At 38.8% G+C, this 14981-nt stretch overlaps 1 long non-coding RNA gene across 1 annotated transcript in view; it reads right to left on the bottom strand.

Moving 5' to 3' along the window:
* Nucleotides 1–14981, bottom strand: part of LOC122863145 — a 30915-nt gene that overhangs the window by 6917 nt on the left and 9017 nt on the right. The window lies entirely within an intron of this gene.

Genomic DNA, 14981 nt, shown 5'->3' with positions numbered 1-14981 from the left:
AGTAGTTTGATAAAATAATGTTAACTCAAGTTCCACTTACTAGCTTTTGTTGGAGTTTTTAACTGCATTTCACAGTTCTCATCCTCATATGGAGATTGCTCCTAAAAATACTTTCAGATTTCCTTGATGCAGAGAGATGAGGTTACAGAAGTTGTACTTTTGACTAAAGCTTATAAATTGAGTCTTTTAGTTATTCTACTTTTACTATTTTCCTCTGTATAGCTCAGTCCGCAAGGACTTGGCGTGGCCGGTTCAAGTGCTCTTGAGCAAGGCACTGCTTGGGGCGCCATCCTATGAGGCACTCTGGCATCTCTCCATACATCAATGCATGTGTATAGGTCCTGTTTGCGCATGGGTATATTTAAGGCTGAAATATACAATATACAAATATATTTCCCTGATATTTTGTACATGTCAGTAGATGTTATAAATTTGAGTCATGAATTTTTGTATTACAAAAAGCTCAAAAACTAAGCATTAGTGGGTTTATTCTCCTTTACACCCCTGGAAAGAGTTAACGAGATATTGTTTGACTTGTTTCTGTCTGCACACGACACCACTGTGCGTCAGTCAACACTGCCCTCTGAGCAGGGTCACCACGCTACATCAGCTTCTACTTATCTCCACTTCCACTGACATGCTCTGTTGTCGTCTTTCTGTGTGCTTCACTGGACAGAGACAATGCCCCTCCAGTGGATGACTGAAATTTATGTCTTTTATCTTAACACAGATGGGAATTGATCAGATGCCAGTGCTGTCATTAATTGTCATTGGCTTTTTAGTGGGACACTATGTGAATTAGTGTTGGACTTGTGCATTCAAAAAGAAGGTATGAAGAAAGAAAGAAATAAATTGTAGGGGAGATGGACAGTGGGAATTAGAGAATTAGAGAAAGGAAGGACAGATAACTTGGCATGCTATACAGCTGGAAGAAAAAGAGAATGAAGGATGGTTGGATGATGGAACAGAAGGAGACAGGGAGGCAGAGGCAGAAAGGTAGGAAAGGCAATAAAGGAAGAAACAAAATAAGGGAATGAAGGAAATATTGGTTAAGAAAGGAGGGAACAAAGGAGGACAACAGTAACAGTAACAACAGACATAAGATATATACCAAACTATACATCTTATATAACTTCCAACTTTTCTTGCATGCAAGTTTGCAAGGTTTTTGAGTTAAAACATCAACTTCACCTACTGTACATGAACATAGATTCTCCGTATTGTACTATTTGCATGCATCAGCTCTCACTATTAAGGAATACTGTATGTGTTTGCACATAAAATGTAGTCACTGATAAGTTCAGCAGGTTCACCAAACAATAGTTATGCTACATTTTAAATGAAAAGTAAGATCAGAACTGACAGCTGTTAAAGAGAAATTTCCCCCAACGACCTCCTCTTCTACTTTACGTTGGAGTCATGCAGAGAGCAATATTCATTTTTTACTGTGAGCTGTAAAATCTGTGCAAGCGAGAGTGCATCGGCCTGTATGTGTATGTGTGTGAGCGCTTGTTCGAGCCTCAGCATTTGTGTTTTTCCCTCTGCCATTCACATTAGTTTGAGTAATATGGAACTGCTGCTGCCGGGCCAACTCTCTGGACGTGCCTGAGGAAACCCCTCTCCATCGGCTACTGGACGGCCTGGATGCAATTAAAGTCCAATATGAGACAGAGAGGCAGGCATGTCAGACGTGCCCAGTATAACCAGGCTGTGGCTGCAGTGGCCAGATGTGATCCTGCTCAGCCTGATCCGGGTCTGGCACAAACCACTTGCCTATTAATGGGGGAGAATGCCACAGCTCCAGGGTGTTCCAGGTGGTAAATGGGTGCTAATAGAAATCACAGACCACATCCCCCCTCAAGCCAAAGGTTAACCAGATTGGTTTTACACACCTAAATAGAAAAAAAGCTTATACATACAAGGCTGAGGCTCAACTTGGGACTTGGGCTAAACATATAGCTTGTGAACATATAGTAGCTAATGTTTCAAACCTGTGTAAATACTAAGGGTGAGTATTAAACCTGAATACGTTTTTGGTACAAGAATGTCTGGCCAGGTTTGTAGGTTTGTTTATTTAATTTGTGATCAGATACTTCTTGATTTAAATCATAGTTTTGCAAATTTTAGACTGTATTATGTTTTGGTAGAGATCTCATATGGCTTCTTGTGTGTGGAGCCCCAAAAATCTGTCTGATTACTCTCCATTTTAGTCATTTAACTAACAGCATTATTCATTGATGTATTCAGTTGTCCATTCACTTGTCTGATAACCTTTTAACACCTTTTGTTGGTTCTGGGGCTCCATACTTGAGTAAGGACAACATTTGAAAAGTTTTGCTTCTCATGCGGTTCTTTGTAATTCTGTTGTTTATATTAAAGGTATTAAAAGTATACTTTTGGTATTGGTAGCAAGACTTTGATATTGTATTGGCAATAGTATTCAAATATTTCAAAGGACACCTAGTCCTAATAAATACACGGCCAAATTTAAAAGTATTTGACTATAGATGCTTCCTGTTTTGTGAAATAAATATCGTTCTATCATCAGCTCCTAGAAATTTTAAGATCATTTTGGATCATTTTTAAGCCATGCTAAAGATTTTATTGTGAAAACTTTGTAATTGTTTCAGTTAATACTGAACTCCAGCACAATGCCATCCTACGTGCCTACGTGCTTCCTGAGTATGAATCCAAACCCCTGATCTGCAGTAGGAAATGTTTTTGTTTGTCTGAAAAATAACCCTCTTTGCAGGTAGATTAAGGCCTTTGTTTCAGGCTGCACTCCCACAGGGAACTCCTTTTGACAAAAGAAACAAGCAAACACCTAATTGCCACTTATACATGTCATATCAAGGATCAGGTCAAGGCAAGACTTGACCAAAAGTGATTTACATCGCTTCATTGCGCAGACTCACAGTTCAGTGAGGTGATTACAGTCTGCTTTGCTTTACCATTAAGTCCCAAAACACCCACTCTGTGAAGATTAACTACGGGATCAACACGATTAGCTACTGGTAACACAAGTAAATCAGATTGGGTCCCTGGAGCAAACAGACTCATTATTCTAAACAAAGGGTAATTTTAAAAGTACAAGTATTCATCCTGTAAACAAGGACCTTATGTCTTATACGGAAGGAACAGGAGTGCCTTCTGGGGCAAAGATTTTCATAACTTTGTTGGCATTTCAGCCCTGTTATATAAAGCGATCATCTGCTATTTAGAGCTTGACATGCACTTCCTGCATATAACCATGCCACTAATTCAACTGTAAAAGAAGAAAGGTTTAGCAAAATAGCTGCAGGAAAGATTATGTTAGGTTCAGAGTAAGTATTAACAACTAGTAACTGTTTTTAAAATTATGTCGGTGTCACGCGTATGTTCCATTTATACTATTGAATTTTAATTTATGCTGTTTTAATTTAGTAAAAATTAATAAATATCACTGCATCTCATCTAGGCAACAAGTTAGGGCGTTCAAATTATATTAAGAACAACCAGGTTGGGTAGAGTCCCATTGTATTGCCCGACATCTCTGGTCTGTGTGTCAATATAACTAATACCAGAATGGATCCAGGATCCATGGACTTGCTATCAGCTCTGATCACACTGTACATCATCATCATCATCATCACACCAGACAGTGTAAACTGTGAAGTACAAGAAAAAAATACATCTTTTTTTTTTACCAAGGCTGCTTGTTAATTGGTGGCACATCATGCTGCTGCAAGTGTTGGTGTCTTATGTTGGTGTCCTTTTATATTTGGGTCTGTTTGTGTCAACTGCATTTTGGTGTCATTATGCTGGGGTCTATTTGGATCAGGTCTCACTGCTCTCGTGTTTGGATGTTTGGGTCTTTTCTTATTAATAATTAATTTATGCATGTCAGTTCCAGTAGGTTTTCCATGGGTCCAGTTTTGATCAGGTCCAAAATTTTGCAACAAACACAAAGTCTGCTTGATATAAATGAGATTGGCTTATTGTAATAAAATAAAAGCACTGCATTTAAACAATTATGTCAACATATTTCAGGGTCTAGATGATGATTTAAACAATCACCTCACTCATTAAATACATGGCTTTTGTTGTTTGATGTAGCACCACTGCTCATTTTCCCAGAATTGTATTATTTCTTCTGACTTTAGCGGAGGCGATCTTTATTTCAGGCGAGGCGGAGCACCTCTACCATAAAACGCTGCAGGAAAAAGCTGCATTTGGAGGCCATATTGCTACAGCATGTTAGGTAATGCAAAACTTAAATTGCTAACAAGAGAAACTTTGTACAGTAACAGCAACGTAGCTAAACAGTCACATAGCTGTAAACAGCAGCCTTTAAGGAAAACAAGAATTGATACTGTTATCCAGCCATTTTCTCTAGTTTGTTAGATTGAGACAAAAATTTCACATGTGTTTCAACAACATCCTTTGTGTGTAGTGTCTGAAAGGGGACCTTCGGGACCCATTGTGCTATCCAAAACCAACCTCAATGCCAAGAATTCCCATACAACACATGAAAACTCACAAATGTCAGCATATGGAGAAATCAGGCCACTAATCGTCCTTTGTCACCCGGCGACATTCCTGATGTTCACCCCTGGCAACTAGGACTTAGGGAAGCGCAGAGATTTTGTTTGACAGCCGTGTCACTGAGCTTAGTGCTTCTCAGGGCGGGGCTGACCGCCTCTCATGGGGGACCCTTATGGACTGTGTTTGGGTGAAGAGGGGGAGGCTGTGGTGAACTAATATCACAACACAATATAGTCCAGCTGAGGACTCAAAAATGGTTATTCTGCAGAAAATAAAACCAAGGTAAAGAATTTGATTAATGAACCAGCCTTTTTATCCACTTCGAGCTGATGTTGACAGCTGAAAGACATATTTACAGGGTAGTGCCACAACAGACAGAATATGTTCTTCACTTGATCACTTCACTATTTCAAAGTCTTCAGATTCAAGTTCATGAGTGTCAAGCAGCTTTTAACTGTCAGTCAACAACCATGCGTCAGTGAAAGGGGTCGTGTTTTGATCTATTTAGTTTTCTGTTTTTGTTAGTGCACACTGCATGATGAAAATCTAAATATAATATTTGTTCCAAATATTCTTGATGTGATGGTGGATTTCCGAAGGGTACAGGTTTTCTAGCTAATTTACTTTATACATTTTATAACTTTGAGATTATAAATTAAATTTCAAGTTTAATTTGAAGTTATACAGATTATTATGTTTTAATTCAAAGTATAAATCTCACATCACAATATAAGTAATGCATAGCAGAAAGCAGTTGTCAATGCTGCAAACGTGTCTGGAAAGATGGAGCATGTATGCAGATGTTTGTGCAAGATTTTTGAGGATGCCACTCACAACTGAAACCACCTGTGATGTGGTGAATTTGTTTCCAAAATGAACGGTGTACATTAAACATGTAAAACTTTAAATCAACAGATAAAAGATGGACTTGTTAGCATAGGTCAAATACTGATAAATACAAAAATGTAAATTCCAAGAAGAGAACCCCTAAAGTTTCCATTGAAATGTTAACCGTGCCACTTGACTAAATGTGAAAAATATCCTGTCAGCATGTTTTCCTTAAAACCTAAGCAGCTGTGCTGAAAATCCCACTATATCAACAACTCAGCAAAAACTTAACTGCTGTGGTCTTTGATGCCATTTTTATGTAGTTGGTACTGTAATTGCCCATTTACAGAATACAGCGGTTTTGATCCTTTGATTAGAGACAGGGCCAGTTGGAAAGGCTCTAAAATGAGCACAGAGGTTCCTGACCCAAAATAGCCAAGTCTAACTCTAGCTATACTCTGGCCAGCAGAGAGCTGTTTCATGTTATACTGCCTTTGGCTATTCCTGTCATTTCTCCACGGGGTTCAGATAAACACTTCCATTCAACAATCCCAAAGACATAGTTAGGAGACCACGATTATATCCTTGGGAGTGTCATAAAAATATCTCCATTGGGAGGGAGGGGCATCCTGACAGCCACAGTTTCTCTTCCTTGTTTCTATTTACCATGTTTCCACAACTTTCCTCTCTCAGGCTTGTTGTTGACCTGTAAGGTGAACTGTTGCTGCACATGTCGAGAGTTTCCCTTCGACTAAAAGTAGGTCTACTCAGACAGCCTGGCTCCCTGTCTACGCCTTGGGCTCATAATTTTAAGAGCAAAGCAGCTATATTTATTCTTCTGACTGAATGTGACCCTTATGCAAATGCTTTAGCATTGCCACTTATGTTTGCATGACACTGTATGGCAAATTTATAGTTTGTGAGTGATACAGTGAGTATCAATGTAAACAGTGATACAGTGAGTATCAATGTAAACATTATCCTTTACTTTGGCACAAATACAATAAAACATGTCCAACAACATTCTCCACAGTGTATGACCTATACACTGCAGTCCTAACTTGAATCTTAACACATTAAAACTCACTCTTAGAACACAAACCCAACATTACATGGGGGGCAAACAGGGGGACAAATTGTGAGAAGAAATATGACCAAAACCCTGGATGCATTTGCTAGGTCCAAGCCTGCGGCTGCAGTTGCCAGGTCCTGGAGAAAAAACAATGGGAAGCGACTGAGCACTGAATGTGGTCGGCGGCAGAGAAGCCGCCCCTGTCCTTTAATGTGGCTTCTAGCTGTCTCATTGGCCGCCAGCTCCTTGCTGATTTACACCACAGCAGCAATTCACAACCCAAACAAACCCCAGACAACTAATTATGTCAGGTTGACTCTGTCGGCTTATCATGGAAGCAAAACAGAAAATAAAATGTTGACCACAAAGGCCGCCATCTCTGGAGTGTAACTCCAGACAATATGATGATGGAGCAATGGTGCTGTGTTGTGGCCTGGTTGTGGATTTATTGTACTACAGTGCATAAGCCCAGGGAGACTGAGCTGTATATTTTATGAGGGAGGAAAAGGGATGCCTGCAGAATAATTCATATCCCAACTCTAAGAGGTATGTGTTATTTTTAAAATCAACATTGATGCATATTTGTGCACAAATAACCAGGACTCAGGGAAGAAGCCATCAATGGTTATGAAGTCTGTGACAGTGTCGAAGCCAGAGAAAACTAAATCTTTCCTCCTGTCAAATTCCTCTTAATGAGCTTGCAAATGTAGAGAATGTGTATGAAAATTAAAACACCTGAATTTCATTATACTGCCAATTATTAGAATACAAGTTAGGACATTGCCATGAAATATTTTGTTTATTTTTCTATTATTAATAATGTTAATTGTTTTGTTTTTTTTTAAGTCAGCGTTTTAATCATCATTTTAATTTGCAGTTACTCTGCAGGAAGTACGTCTAAAGTCCTCTGTCATACATCTTCCACTGTATATTTGCCTGAAAAATACAAAATACAAGTCTACTATGCATTTGGTAAGCGTGGTCATAGATACAATAGATACAACTGTATGTACGCACATAAAGACTCTGTTGGATGTTTGTCCCAACGGGTATAACAAGTTCATTTATATACACATTAAAGTCAGGCTTAAGTTGCAGGCCTGACGAACACCTTTTCTCTGGGTGAAGAATTCAGTTTGTCTGTCTCCAATTTTTACAGCACATCTCCAAGTCTTTTCTGATGGTTTTGCATTCTTGATCAAAACATTTGTCGGTATTTTGCTTTTTAATAGGCTTCCGTTTTTGTCTTATAAGGTTAGCTTTAATAGCTGCCTTATAAAATATCATAATGATATCAATAGCCCTTTTTTTTTACACCATCTCTGGTAGGGACATATTGATTTTGGTTATATACTGATATGTCATTCATCAGATCAGGTGAGTTCAAGGCCATGATGAATTTGTCTCCACTGTCTTGGGCCCATCTGTAAATAGGGTTTAATTTATACAGCTTACTGGGTTCCCTTTTTGTGTCACTCATTTGACCTGAGAGTTTAAAGAACACATTTATTTGGTTGTGGTCTGAAAGGATGGATTGCTGTCTGACAGTGAATGCGCTAATAATGGAGGGGTCCATGTCAGTGATTGCATAGTCTCCAACACTAGACCCAAGAGCTGAGGAGTATGTGATTCTCCCTAAAGAATCCCCTCTGAATCTACCGTTAACTAGATTCTAAGGCTTAAGGCCCAACGAGAGAGAGCGAGAGAGAGAGAGAGAGAGAGAAAGAGAGAGAATTAGTGTTTTGGGGGGGTAGTGATATAAATGTGATATAAAGTGATATAAATGTATGTATGACAGATGTTGACATTATGTCTCTGCCTTAATGTTACCAAGATTAATAAATTAAAGTATAATGTGATTCTGTTTCCTTTGTGTTAGGTTCAAGCTGAACCCTCTACAGTGAGCACTGAATATCAGTGTAAATACATCACCAAAACAAAGCTACAGTCAGAAAAAAAAAACACCATTTCAAATGTGACAACCTATCATTACCAAAGTCTAGACATAGTGCAGATATAACTGAGTGGCTTAAAATCTACATTTTATACCTGCAATAATCCAGTCATTGTTCGCCACAGTTATGTACTGACTACAAAGGAATGCAGTCAAAAAAAATAGCAGTCATTAGTTAAATCAAGCCAAACAAGAACAGGACATAATGTAGTGCTGCAATCAATAGTGTTTGTGTAAAAGCAGAAGTAGTACTTTGCTGCAACTTTTTTTATTCAATATATCTAATGGCTTTACTCTATATTCGGATCCCCAAAGAGACTCTAGATGGTGTTTTTAGTATGACATATCAGAAACATCCCATTAGCAATAACCAAATAACAGATTGGTATTTGTATTGGTATTTATTATTTCTGCCTTCCTCTGGATGTCAAGATTTATTAGTCTAAATATGGTAGAAAAGGTTTCAGTCGTAGTCATCTGGACACTGTTTTCAGAATCAAGACGTTTCAGCTCCCATCCGGAAGTCATTCTCAATTGTGATTGACTGAGAATTGAGAATGACTTCCGGATGGGAGCCGAAACGTCTTGATTCTGAAAACAGTGTCCAGATGACTACGACTGAAACCTTTTCTACGATAGAACACTCCTGGACGAATGAGGGACTACACCGTCTTAGTCTAAATATGTTTTGTTAAATAGACTAAGCCTCTGTAAAAAAAGTTGCTATTATTGTATAGCCTTAACTTAAAACCACCTGAAAAGAGCATTGCATTCTTCTTAAATTATTTAATCTCAGTTAGCCACCTGACTGACCTTTCAAGTTCAAACTAGACATACTAGCCTATAGCTATGTTCTATCTATCTATCTATCTTAGGGCAGTGGTTTTCTGTCATGCCCCCATTCAGAAGCTGAAAAAATTTCATGCACCCCAACCACACATAAACAGATTGAATTCTTATCAATCATTAACAATATTGGAGGAGCAGCAAATAAAAAAGGCCAAGTTGAATTAGATTTAAATAAAATAAATGATTCAGGTCAGCATGATGGCATCAGCAAACTCTTTATTTCCCTACATAAATCATATGCATTCAACTTAGTTCCACTCCATATTTTCCCCTAGTCATCCATGCCCGCCTGTAGTGGCTCTATGCCCCCCTTGGGCGGCCTGCCCCGCAGTTTGAGAACCATTGATAAAAAAGGTATTTAACAAGTTGACCTTCCGCCACAAAGAAAACTTATTTTGATGCTTTTTTGCCCCTTTCGAGCTGTTACTTAACTAATGTTTGTACCCAAAAATGTGAGGTTCTTTGGCTCTGCTTTTTGAGGTTTAACTCAACTAGTTTTTCTCTGAGAAACATTTTTTTCAGTAAAAGTTCAGTCTGCTAGAAACCCCAGCTTTCTGTTTAGTAGCCTGACTCCCTGAGTCCTCGTGTCTGGCTCTGTGTCCTCCCTGCATCAGTTTGGGCCTCGTTCAAGCCACCTCTCGCCTGTTATAAAGGTTCTTTTTACTGCATATTTTCCTATACACTCCTGGCCCTGAGGTTTACAAGTTTCCCAGTCTTTATGGCACCACTGAGGCATTTTTGGAGCGTCCTATTTTTTTCCTATTAAAATGGTCTAAATGAGAATAAAAAGGTATCAGGAAAGATTTTGACCAGATCAGAAGATAACTGTTCTTATTTCTCTTTTTCTTTAGGAAAGGCCATGCCTGTTTATCATTATAGCTTCAACATACTGCAAGACTTCTTGTCTTGCTGCAAGACAATTTCATATCTACACTGGATAATGCTCACCTCAACATGTTTCTTTCCAAATTAAAATCGGAAAAGCAGATCCAGCACTGCAGCTTACTGATACTCAGCTACAAAGGGCGCACAAAGCATTTAATATGATGCAGATCTTCACTGCCTATCTGAAAAGGATGGGAACAGTCAGGCTTGGCTCTTATGGGAACTTCGGGTATTTCCTTTGGTCTTTGCTCCCTTGGAGACATAAATAATGATATCTTTTCACCTCAATTTGTCCAGAAACCAGAACAAGGACTGGTGGTCCAAGGTGACCCTTTTTCATATAAAACAGACAGAAAATTACATTTGCTCATCCAAGGCAAGCAGACTAATTTTTTTTTTTTAATATAGGACAGCAAAGAAAGATGATGAGACAGAATAGTAATGTAATTACTAGTGATGCATAGTTACATAGTTATCATTATGACTACTGACAGAGAGAGAGAGAGAGAGAGAGAGAGAGAGAGAGAGAGAGAGAGAGAGAGAGAAAAAAAACTGTCAGGGCTTTAATTCAGAGGTTTACATCACTGGAATAGTATTTGATGGCAAAATATGCACTGAATTCAAACAGTGTGTTTTGTTTTTGAAAAACAATCTGATCACAAGCATAAACATATGTGCAAAAAATTCAGTGTTTCTGTCTGTGTGCAATATGCTGATGGTTCAAAAGCATGACATATTTAATGATTCATAATAGTCTTGATGTGGCTTCTAGGGGGTGCTACTGAGCATATTCCAGCTTTTTCTGACACCTTAGTTTTGTTAATCACAAACATTCTGCCCCAGTTTCCCACTTTCATTCACAGACCTCTAAAATATAAACTGAAAAAGCATGTCTTAAAATCTTTTCAGGAGAAGTCTATACTTAAATTCTACTATTTGTTTGCTGAGAACAAACATCAGAGATGTAACTGATCTTCTGACACAGTGAACTTTGAAATGCACATGCTTTAATGATGCACGTGGGTCCAAAACAGAAGTTTTAACAAGACAGATTAATGTAAAGCTGTTTGATTAAACAAATTCAAACCACAGAGTTGTCAGGGAAAATATACTTAATCTTTGTTAGGATTCAGGCAAATACAGGAGCATGGACCATAAACACTGCTTTAGAAACTTGAGAACAGGCCATATTGGTTTCTTCAAGTCCTAAACAACTGACACAAACACTATTTATCAAAGTCTTTTGTTTAGGCTAGAGACTTTGACTGTCTTCACAATCTAGCGGACATTAAAAAGAGATGTTTGCAAAATTTTGGTTTATTTTTGGTTGACGTCCATGCCATCACTCAAAATAAACGGAGGGCTTTTGTTTGTCCATTGAACAGTCCTTTTCATAGCAGCCTCACTGTGCTGACGGAGCTGAGACAAAAACACAAAGGATGATGAGAAGAAAAATTACAGTGAAACAGTCAAATGGTATCTCTGAGAATAGGACAAAATTTATGGAATAATGCCAGGTTGTATAAAACGTAGCATTAAATGAAACTATTTCAGAAGTGCTGTTTTTACTTGCAGGGAAATCGTGGGAACTGACTTGTAAATGGATGCAAAGTTGTATCAGGTTCAGTACGACTGTTTGTGGTAATCTTTGAATATTTACAATCACAGGTCATTGCCAAAGTTGCAAGATGTTGATGTATCTCCTCTTAAAATTACAGTCAATCATAAATCCCTATAGGGAGTAATTCAAGGAATCGCCTGCTGCTCATTCAGGTCTGACTTCCATCTAAAAATATCAGCCTGCTTTGTAAACAACTGACTGTCCTGTAAAAAGTTGAAGAGTCCTCGGTTCTAAATCTGTTTTGCGTTGGGTTAGGCTGTAAATCTCGACATACAGTAAAGATGTGGACACAGTGTAAATCTTTCGCTCCTCTTTGCCCTGTGGTCTCCTCTGAATGGGGCTCAGTGTTCCAGACACACCTGCTCACCTTTCCCAGCCTGCAGCCCTGGGACATGGGTGAGCTGAGGCTGAGGTGAGAGGAGAAGAGGGGAGGCCTTGGACAGCTTGGAAAGGGGCAATGACCCTGCATACCCCAAGAAGTCATGGTAATGCCTCTGGCTCTGTACTTTGTGAACCGCTGGTTGTGGTTTTTTGGTCATGTGCGAGGGCGTTGTCACGTGCTCAGGAAAGATTCATGATCGGTGCATTTCAGAACAGTGAATGCTGGCACTCTTCGAACAGAAAGCCACACAGCATGCAGTTTGCAAAGGCTTAAATAAACACACTATATAGTCTCAAGTAGCCTTGCAGAGTGCCTTTACAAATACACTGCCATGTGACTGGGATGTCACTTATTCTGACTTCCAAGAGAAGGGAAAAAACTAGTGCCTTGTGTACTTACTCATTCTTAAAACCACTAACAATCTCTCTTATACTGTGAAGCTATATGCATACAGAACATGCTGTATTAGCCACGGCATGTCTAACATTAGCACGCAATGCTTTTGCAGACAATATCAAGCAAGCAAAATATAACTTTTGGAGTCCCCTTAGTCCAAGCATATAATTCTCTTGTAAATTTTGCCCTGCTGTCTCGACATTATAACCACAGAGAGTCTGTTTGTGTTGAAACTTGCCCGCAAAATTATATAATAATAATATATTATAAACACTGGAGGTGGAAAAAAAGATTTAAATGTTATGAAGCACGCTCAGACTGGGAGAGTATGGAAGTACGTTAAGAAGTACAGATGATTGCCTTAACTAATGCTAACCAGGCAGTGTGAGCGGTAGGCAGAGTCCTGCTTTTCATTAGCACCAGCTTGCTAACTGGCAAGTGCAGCCATCTTAGACTTCCCAGATGTGCCTGTCCTTGTATGATCCTAAGCACTCCTCTGAGATCTCACCTCAGGGCTGCAAACTGAGACAAGGAAACACACGCAGCAAGGGAGCTCACTCAGCCAGCCAGCCTCACAAAGAGTCGTATGTATGCAGGAAGCTGGACAGACGGAGAGAAGGCTGCTCTGCAGAGGGTATGCCACGTTAACACCACATCTCTGCAGTCAATGACTGGCAACGCTGCCTGAAAAGATGCCAGTCTTGTTTTTTCACTGTGTTTTTTCACTCAGCACTTTAATGTCCCATTTTCTTAATGGCTTGCTGTGCTTTCAAGTGTTGGAGAAAGAAAAGTCTATAATCAAGAGAAAACATAGCAGGTCATATCTGCTCTTAACAGCCCGTTCCTATCACCTGACACACTTTGTGTTAATTACTGTTTTAAACATCAACTTACATAATCAAACACATTATTGATTCAGTTACATTGCTGACAAATGCCTTTTGACCTACAGACATAACAGCAATTTAAGTTTTATTCCAAACAAAAGAATTAATTAAAATGGTCTTTACTGATTAACTGAAATTTGGGTGGCCTGGATGCGAGAAACTATCTCATTGAACTCTTTTAGAACTAAATGTTCAGTTCTGAGAGCAGAGGTGATTGATTCCAGTTTGAGTCAGATCACTGCCTGTGGCTTAGCAGCTCACCAAATCAAACACTCTCTCAACAACGCGTGAGCCCAAGTACATTAAGGCTTTTACTCTCCTGGCAATAGTGTTTGGGATTTCAGGCTGACAGCAATCTGCAAAAGTTGCGAAAGGAATGCATCACCAATACAAAGACACCAGCTGTTAGCAGAGCTGCTCTGTAGCCCAGTGACACTAAAACTTTAGCAAATTCTAATGGTACAATTAATGTAAATCACACATACGTAAAATATCAATTTTGAACTTAAATCATTAAACAGCTAAACATATTCTAGATAAATGAATGATTAAATGTACCCACTAAAACTCAAAGTGAACTTGACTTTTAGACATAACTTGTAAACTAAATATTAAAAACTACTAATTTAATCAGCTAAAAAAAAAAAAAAAAAAAAAAAAAAAATCCTACTCAGCCAGAAAACATCATGTGCATTAGCGACAAAGATAATTGGCATTTGGATAAATCTGTGCTTGGTGTGCTCTCTTGAATCTAAATGAATAACAAATGGATCTGCCAGGGAGTGACGAACACTGGCTCAACAATAAAAAAACTCTTCATAACCGACTTTTCATGTTTGTCCAAATCAAGATCACACTCCGTATTAATGCCATACGGCCAACTTCTTGCAAGGACAAACACACATTTGATTGTCAAAACTGTCCCATATTTCAGATTTTGGCCTAAGCTGAATTATGTCGTCATGCTTTCTCTTTACTGCTGAAGCAGGCCAGGACAAAATGAAATTATTAGCAGGCAGAGGAAGAGAGCAGAGAGGTTGCTCTGCACATTAGGCCAATCAGAGGGGATAAAATGATGACATCACTTCCACAGAAGCTATTAAAGCATTTGTGTTTATGGTGAAAACATGAAACCAGGTCTGTCAGAAGATTATATATCACGCAATTTTGAGAAAAAGGACAGCACATAAAGGAAGGAAAGAGATGTGTGAAGTAGCAGTTTTTCCACCACAAAGTTTGGAATGCATGAAGTGGAAACATATCTACAGATGAGAAAAAGCATGAACCAATGAACCACAAGCACAAGATGACACGCCCAACCCCCCTCAAAGTTGATGTCTAAGTGCCAACTGGAAATTAGGGCTGCACGTCACAATTTTCATTTTCACTGAAAAAACTATTAACATCATGATGATGTGACATTTGTTGGGGTCTGTACCAAACAAACATGTTTTCTTACATCTGGGGAACAAGACTTGTAGGCCAGGGCATCTCAAAAAAATTGCAGCTTCTGCAATTTGGATAATGCACTTGCGATTTCGATATTATTTCAATTAACTGTGCAGCCCTACTGGAAATCCTGA

The sequence above is a fragment of the Siniperca chuatsi genome, linkage group LG16 (genome assembly GCF_020085105.1).
Source record: "Siniperca chuatsi isolate FFG_IHB_CAS linkage group LG16, ASM2008510v1, whole genome shotgun sequence".
Taxonomy (NCBI): Eukaryota; Metazoa; Chordata; class Actinopteri; order Centrarchiformes; family Sinipercidae; genus Siniperca; species Siniperca chuatsi.
This window is presented reverse-complemented; position numbering and strand designations above follow the sequence as displayed.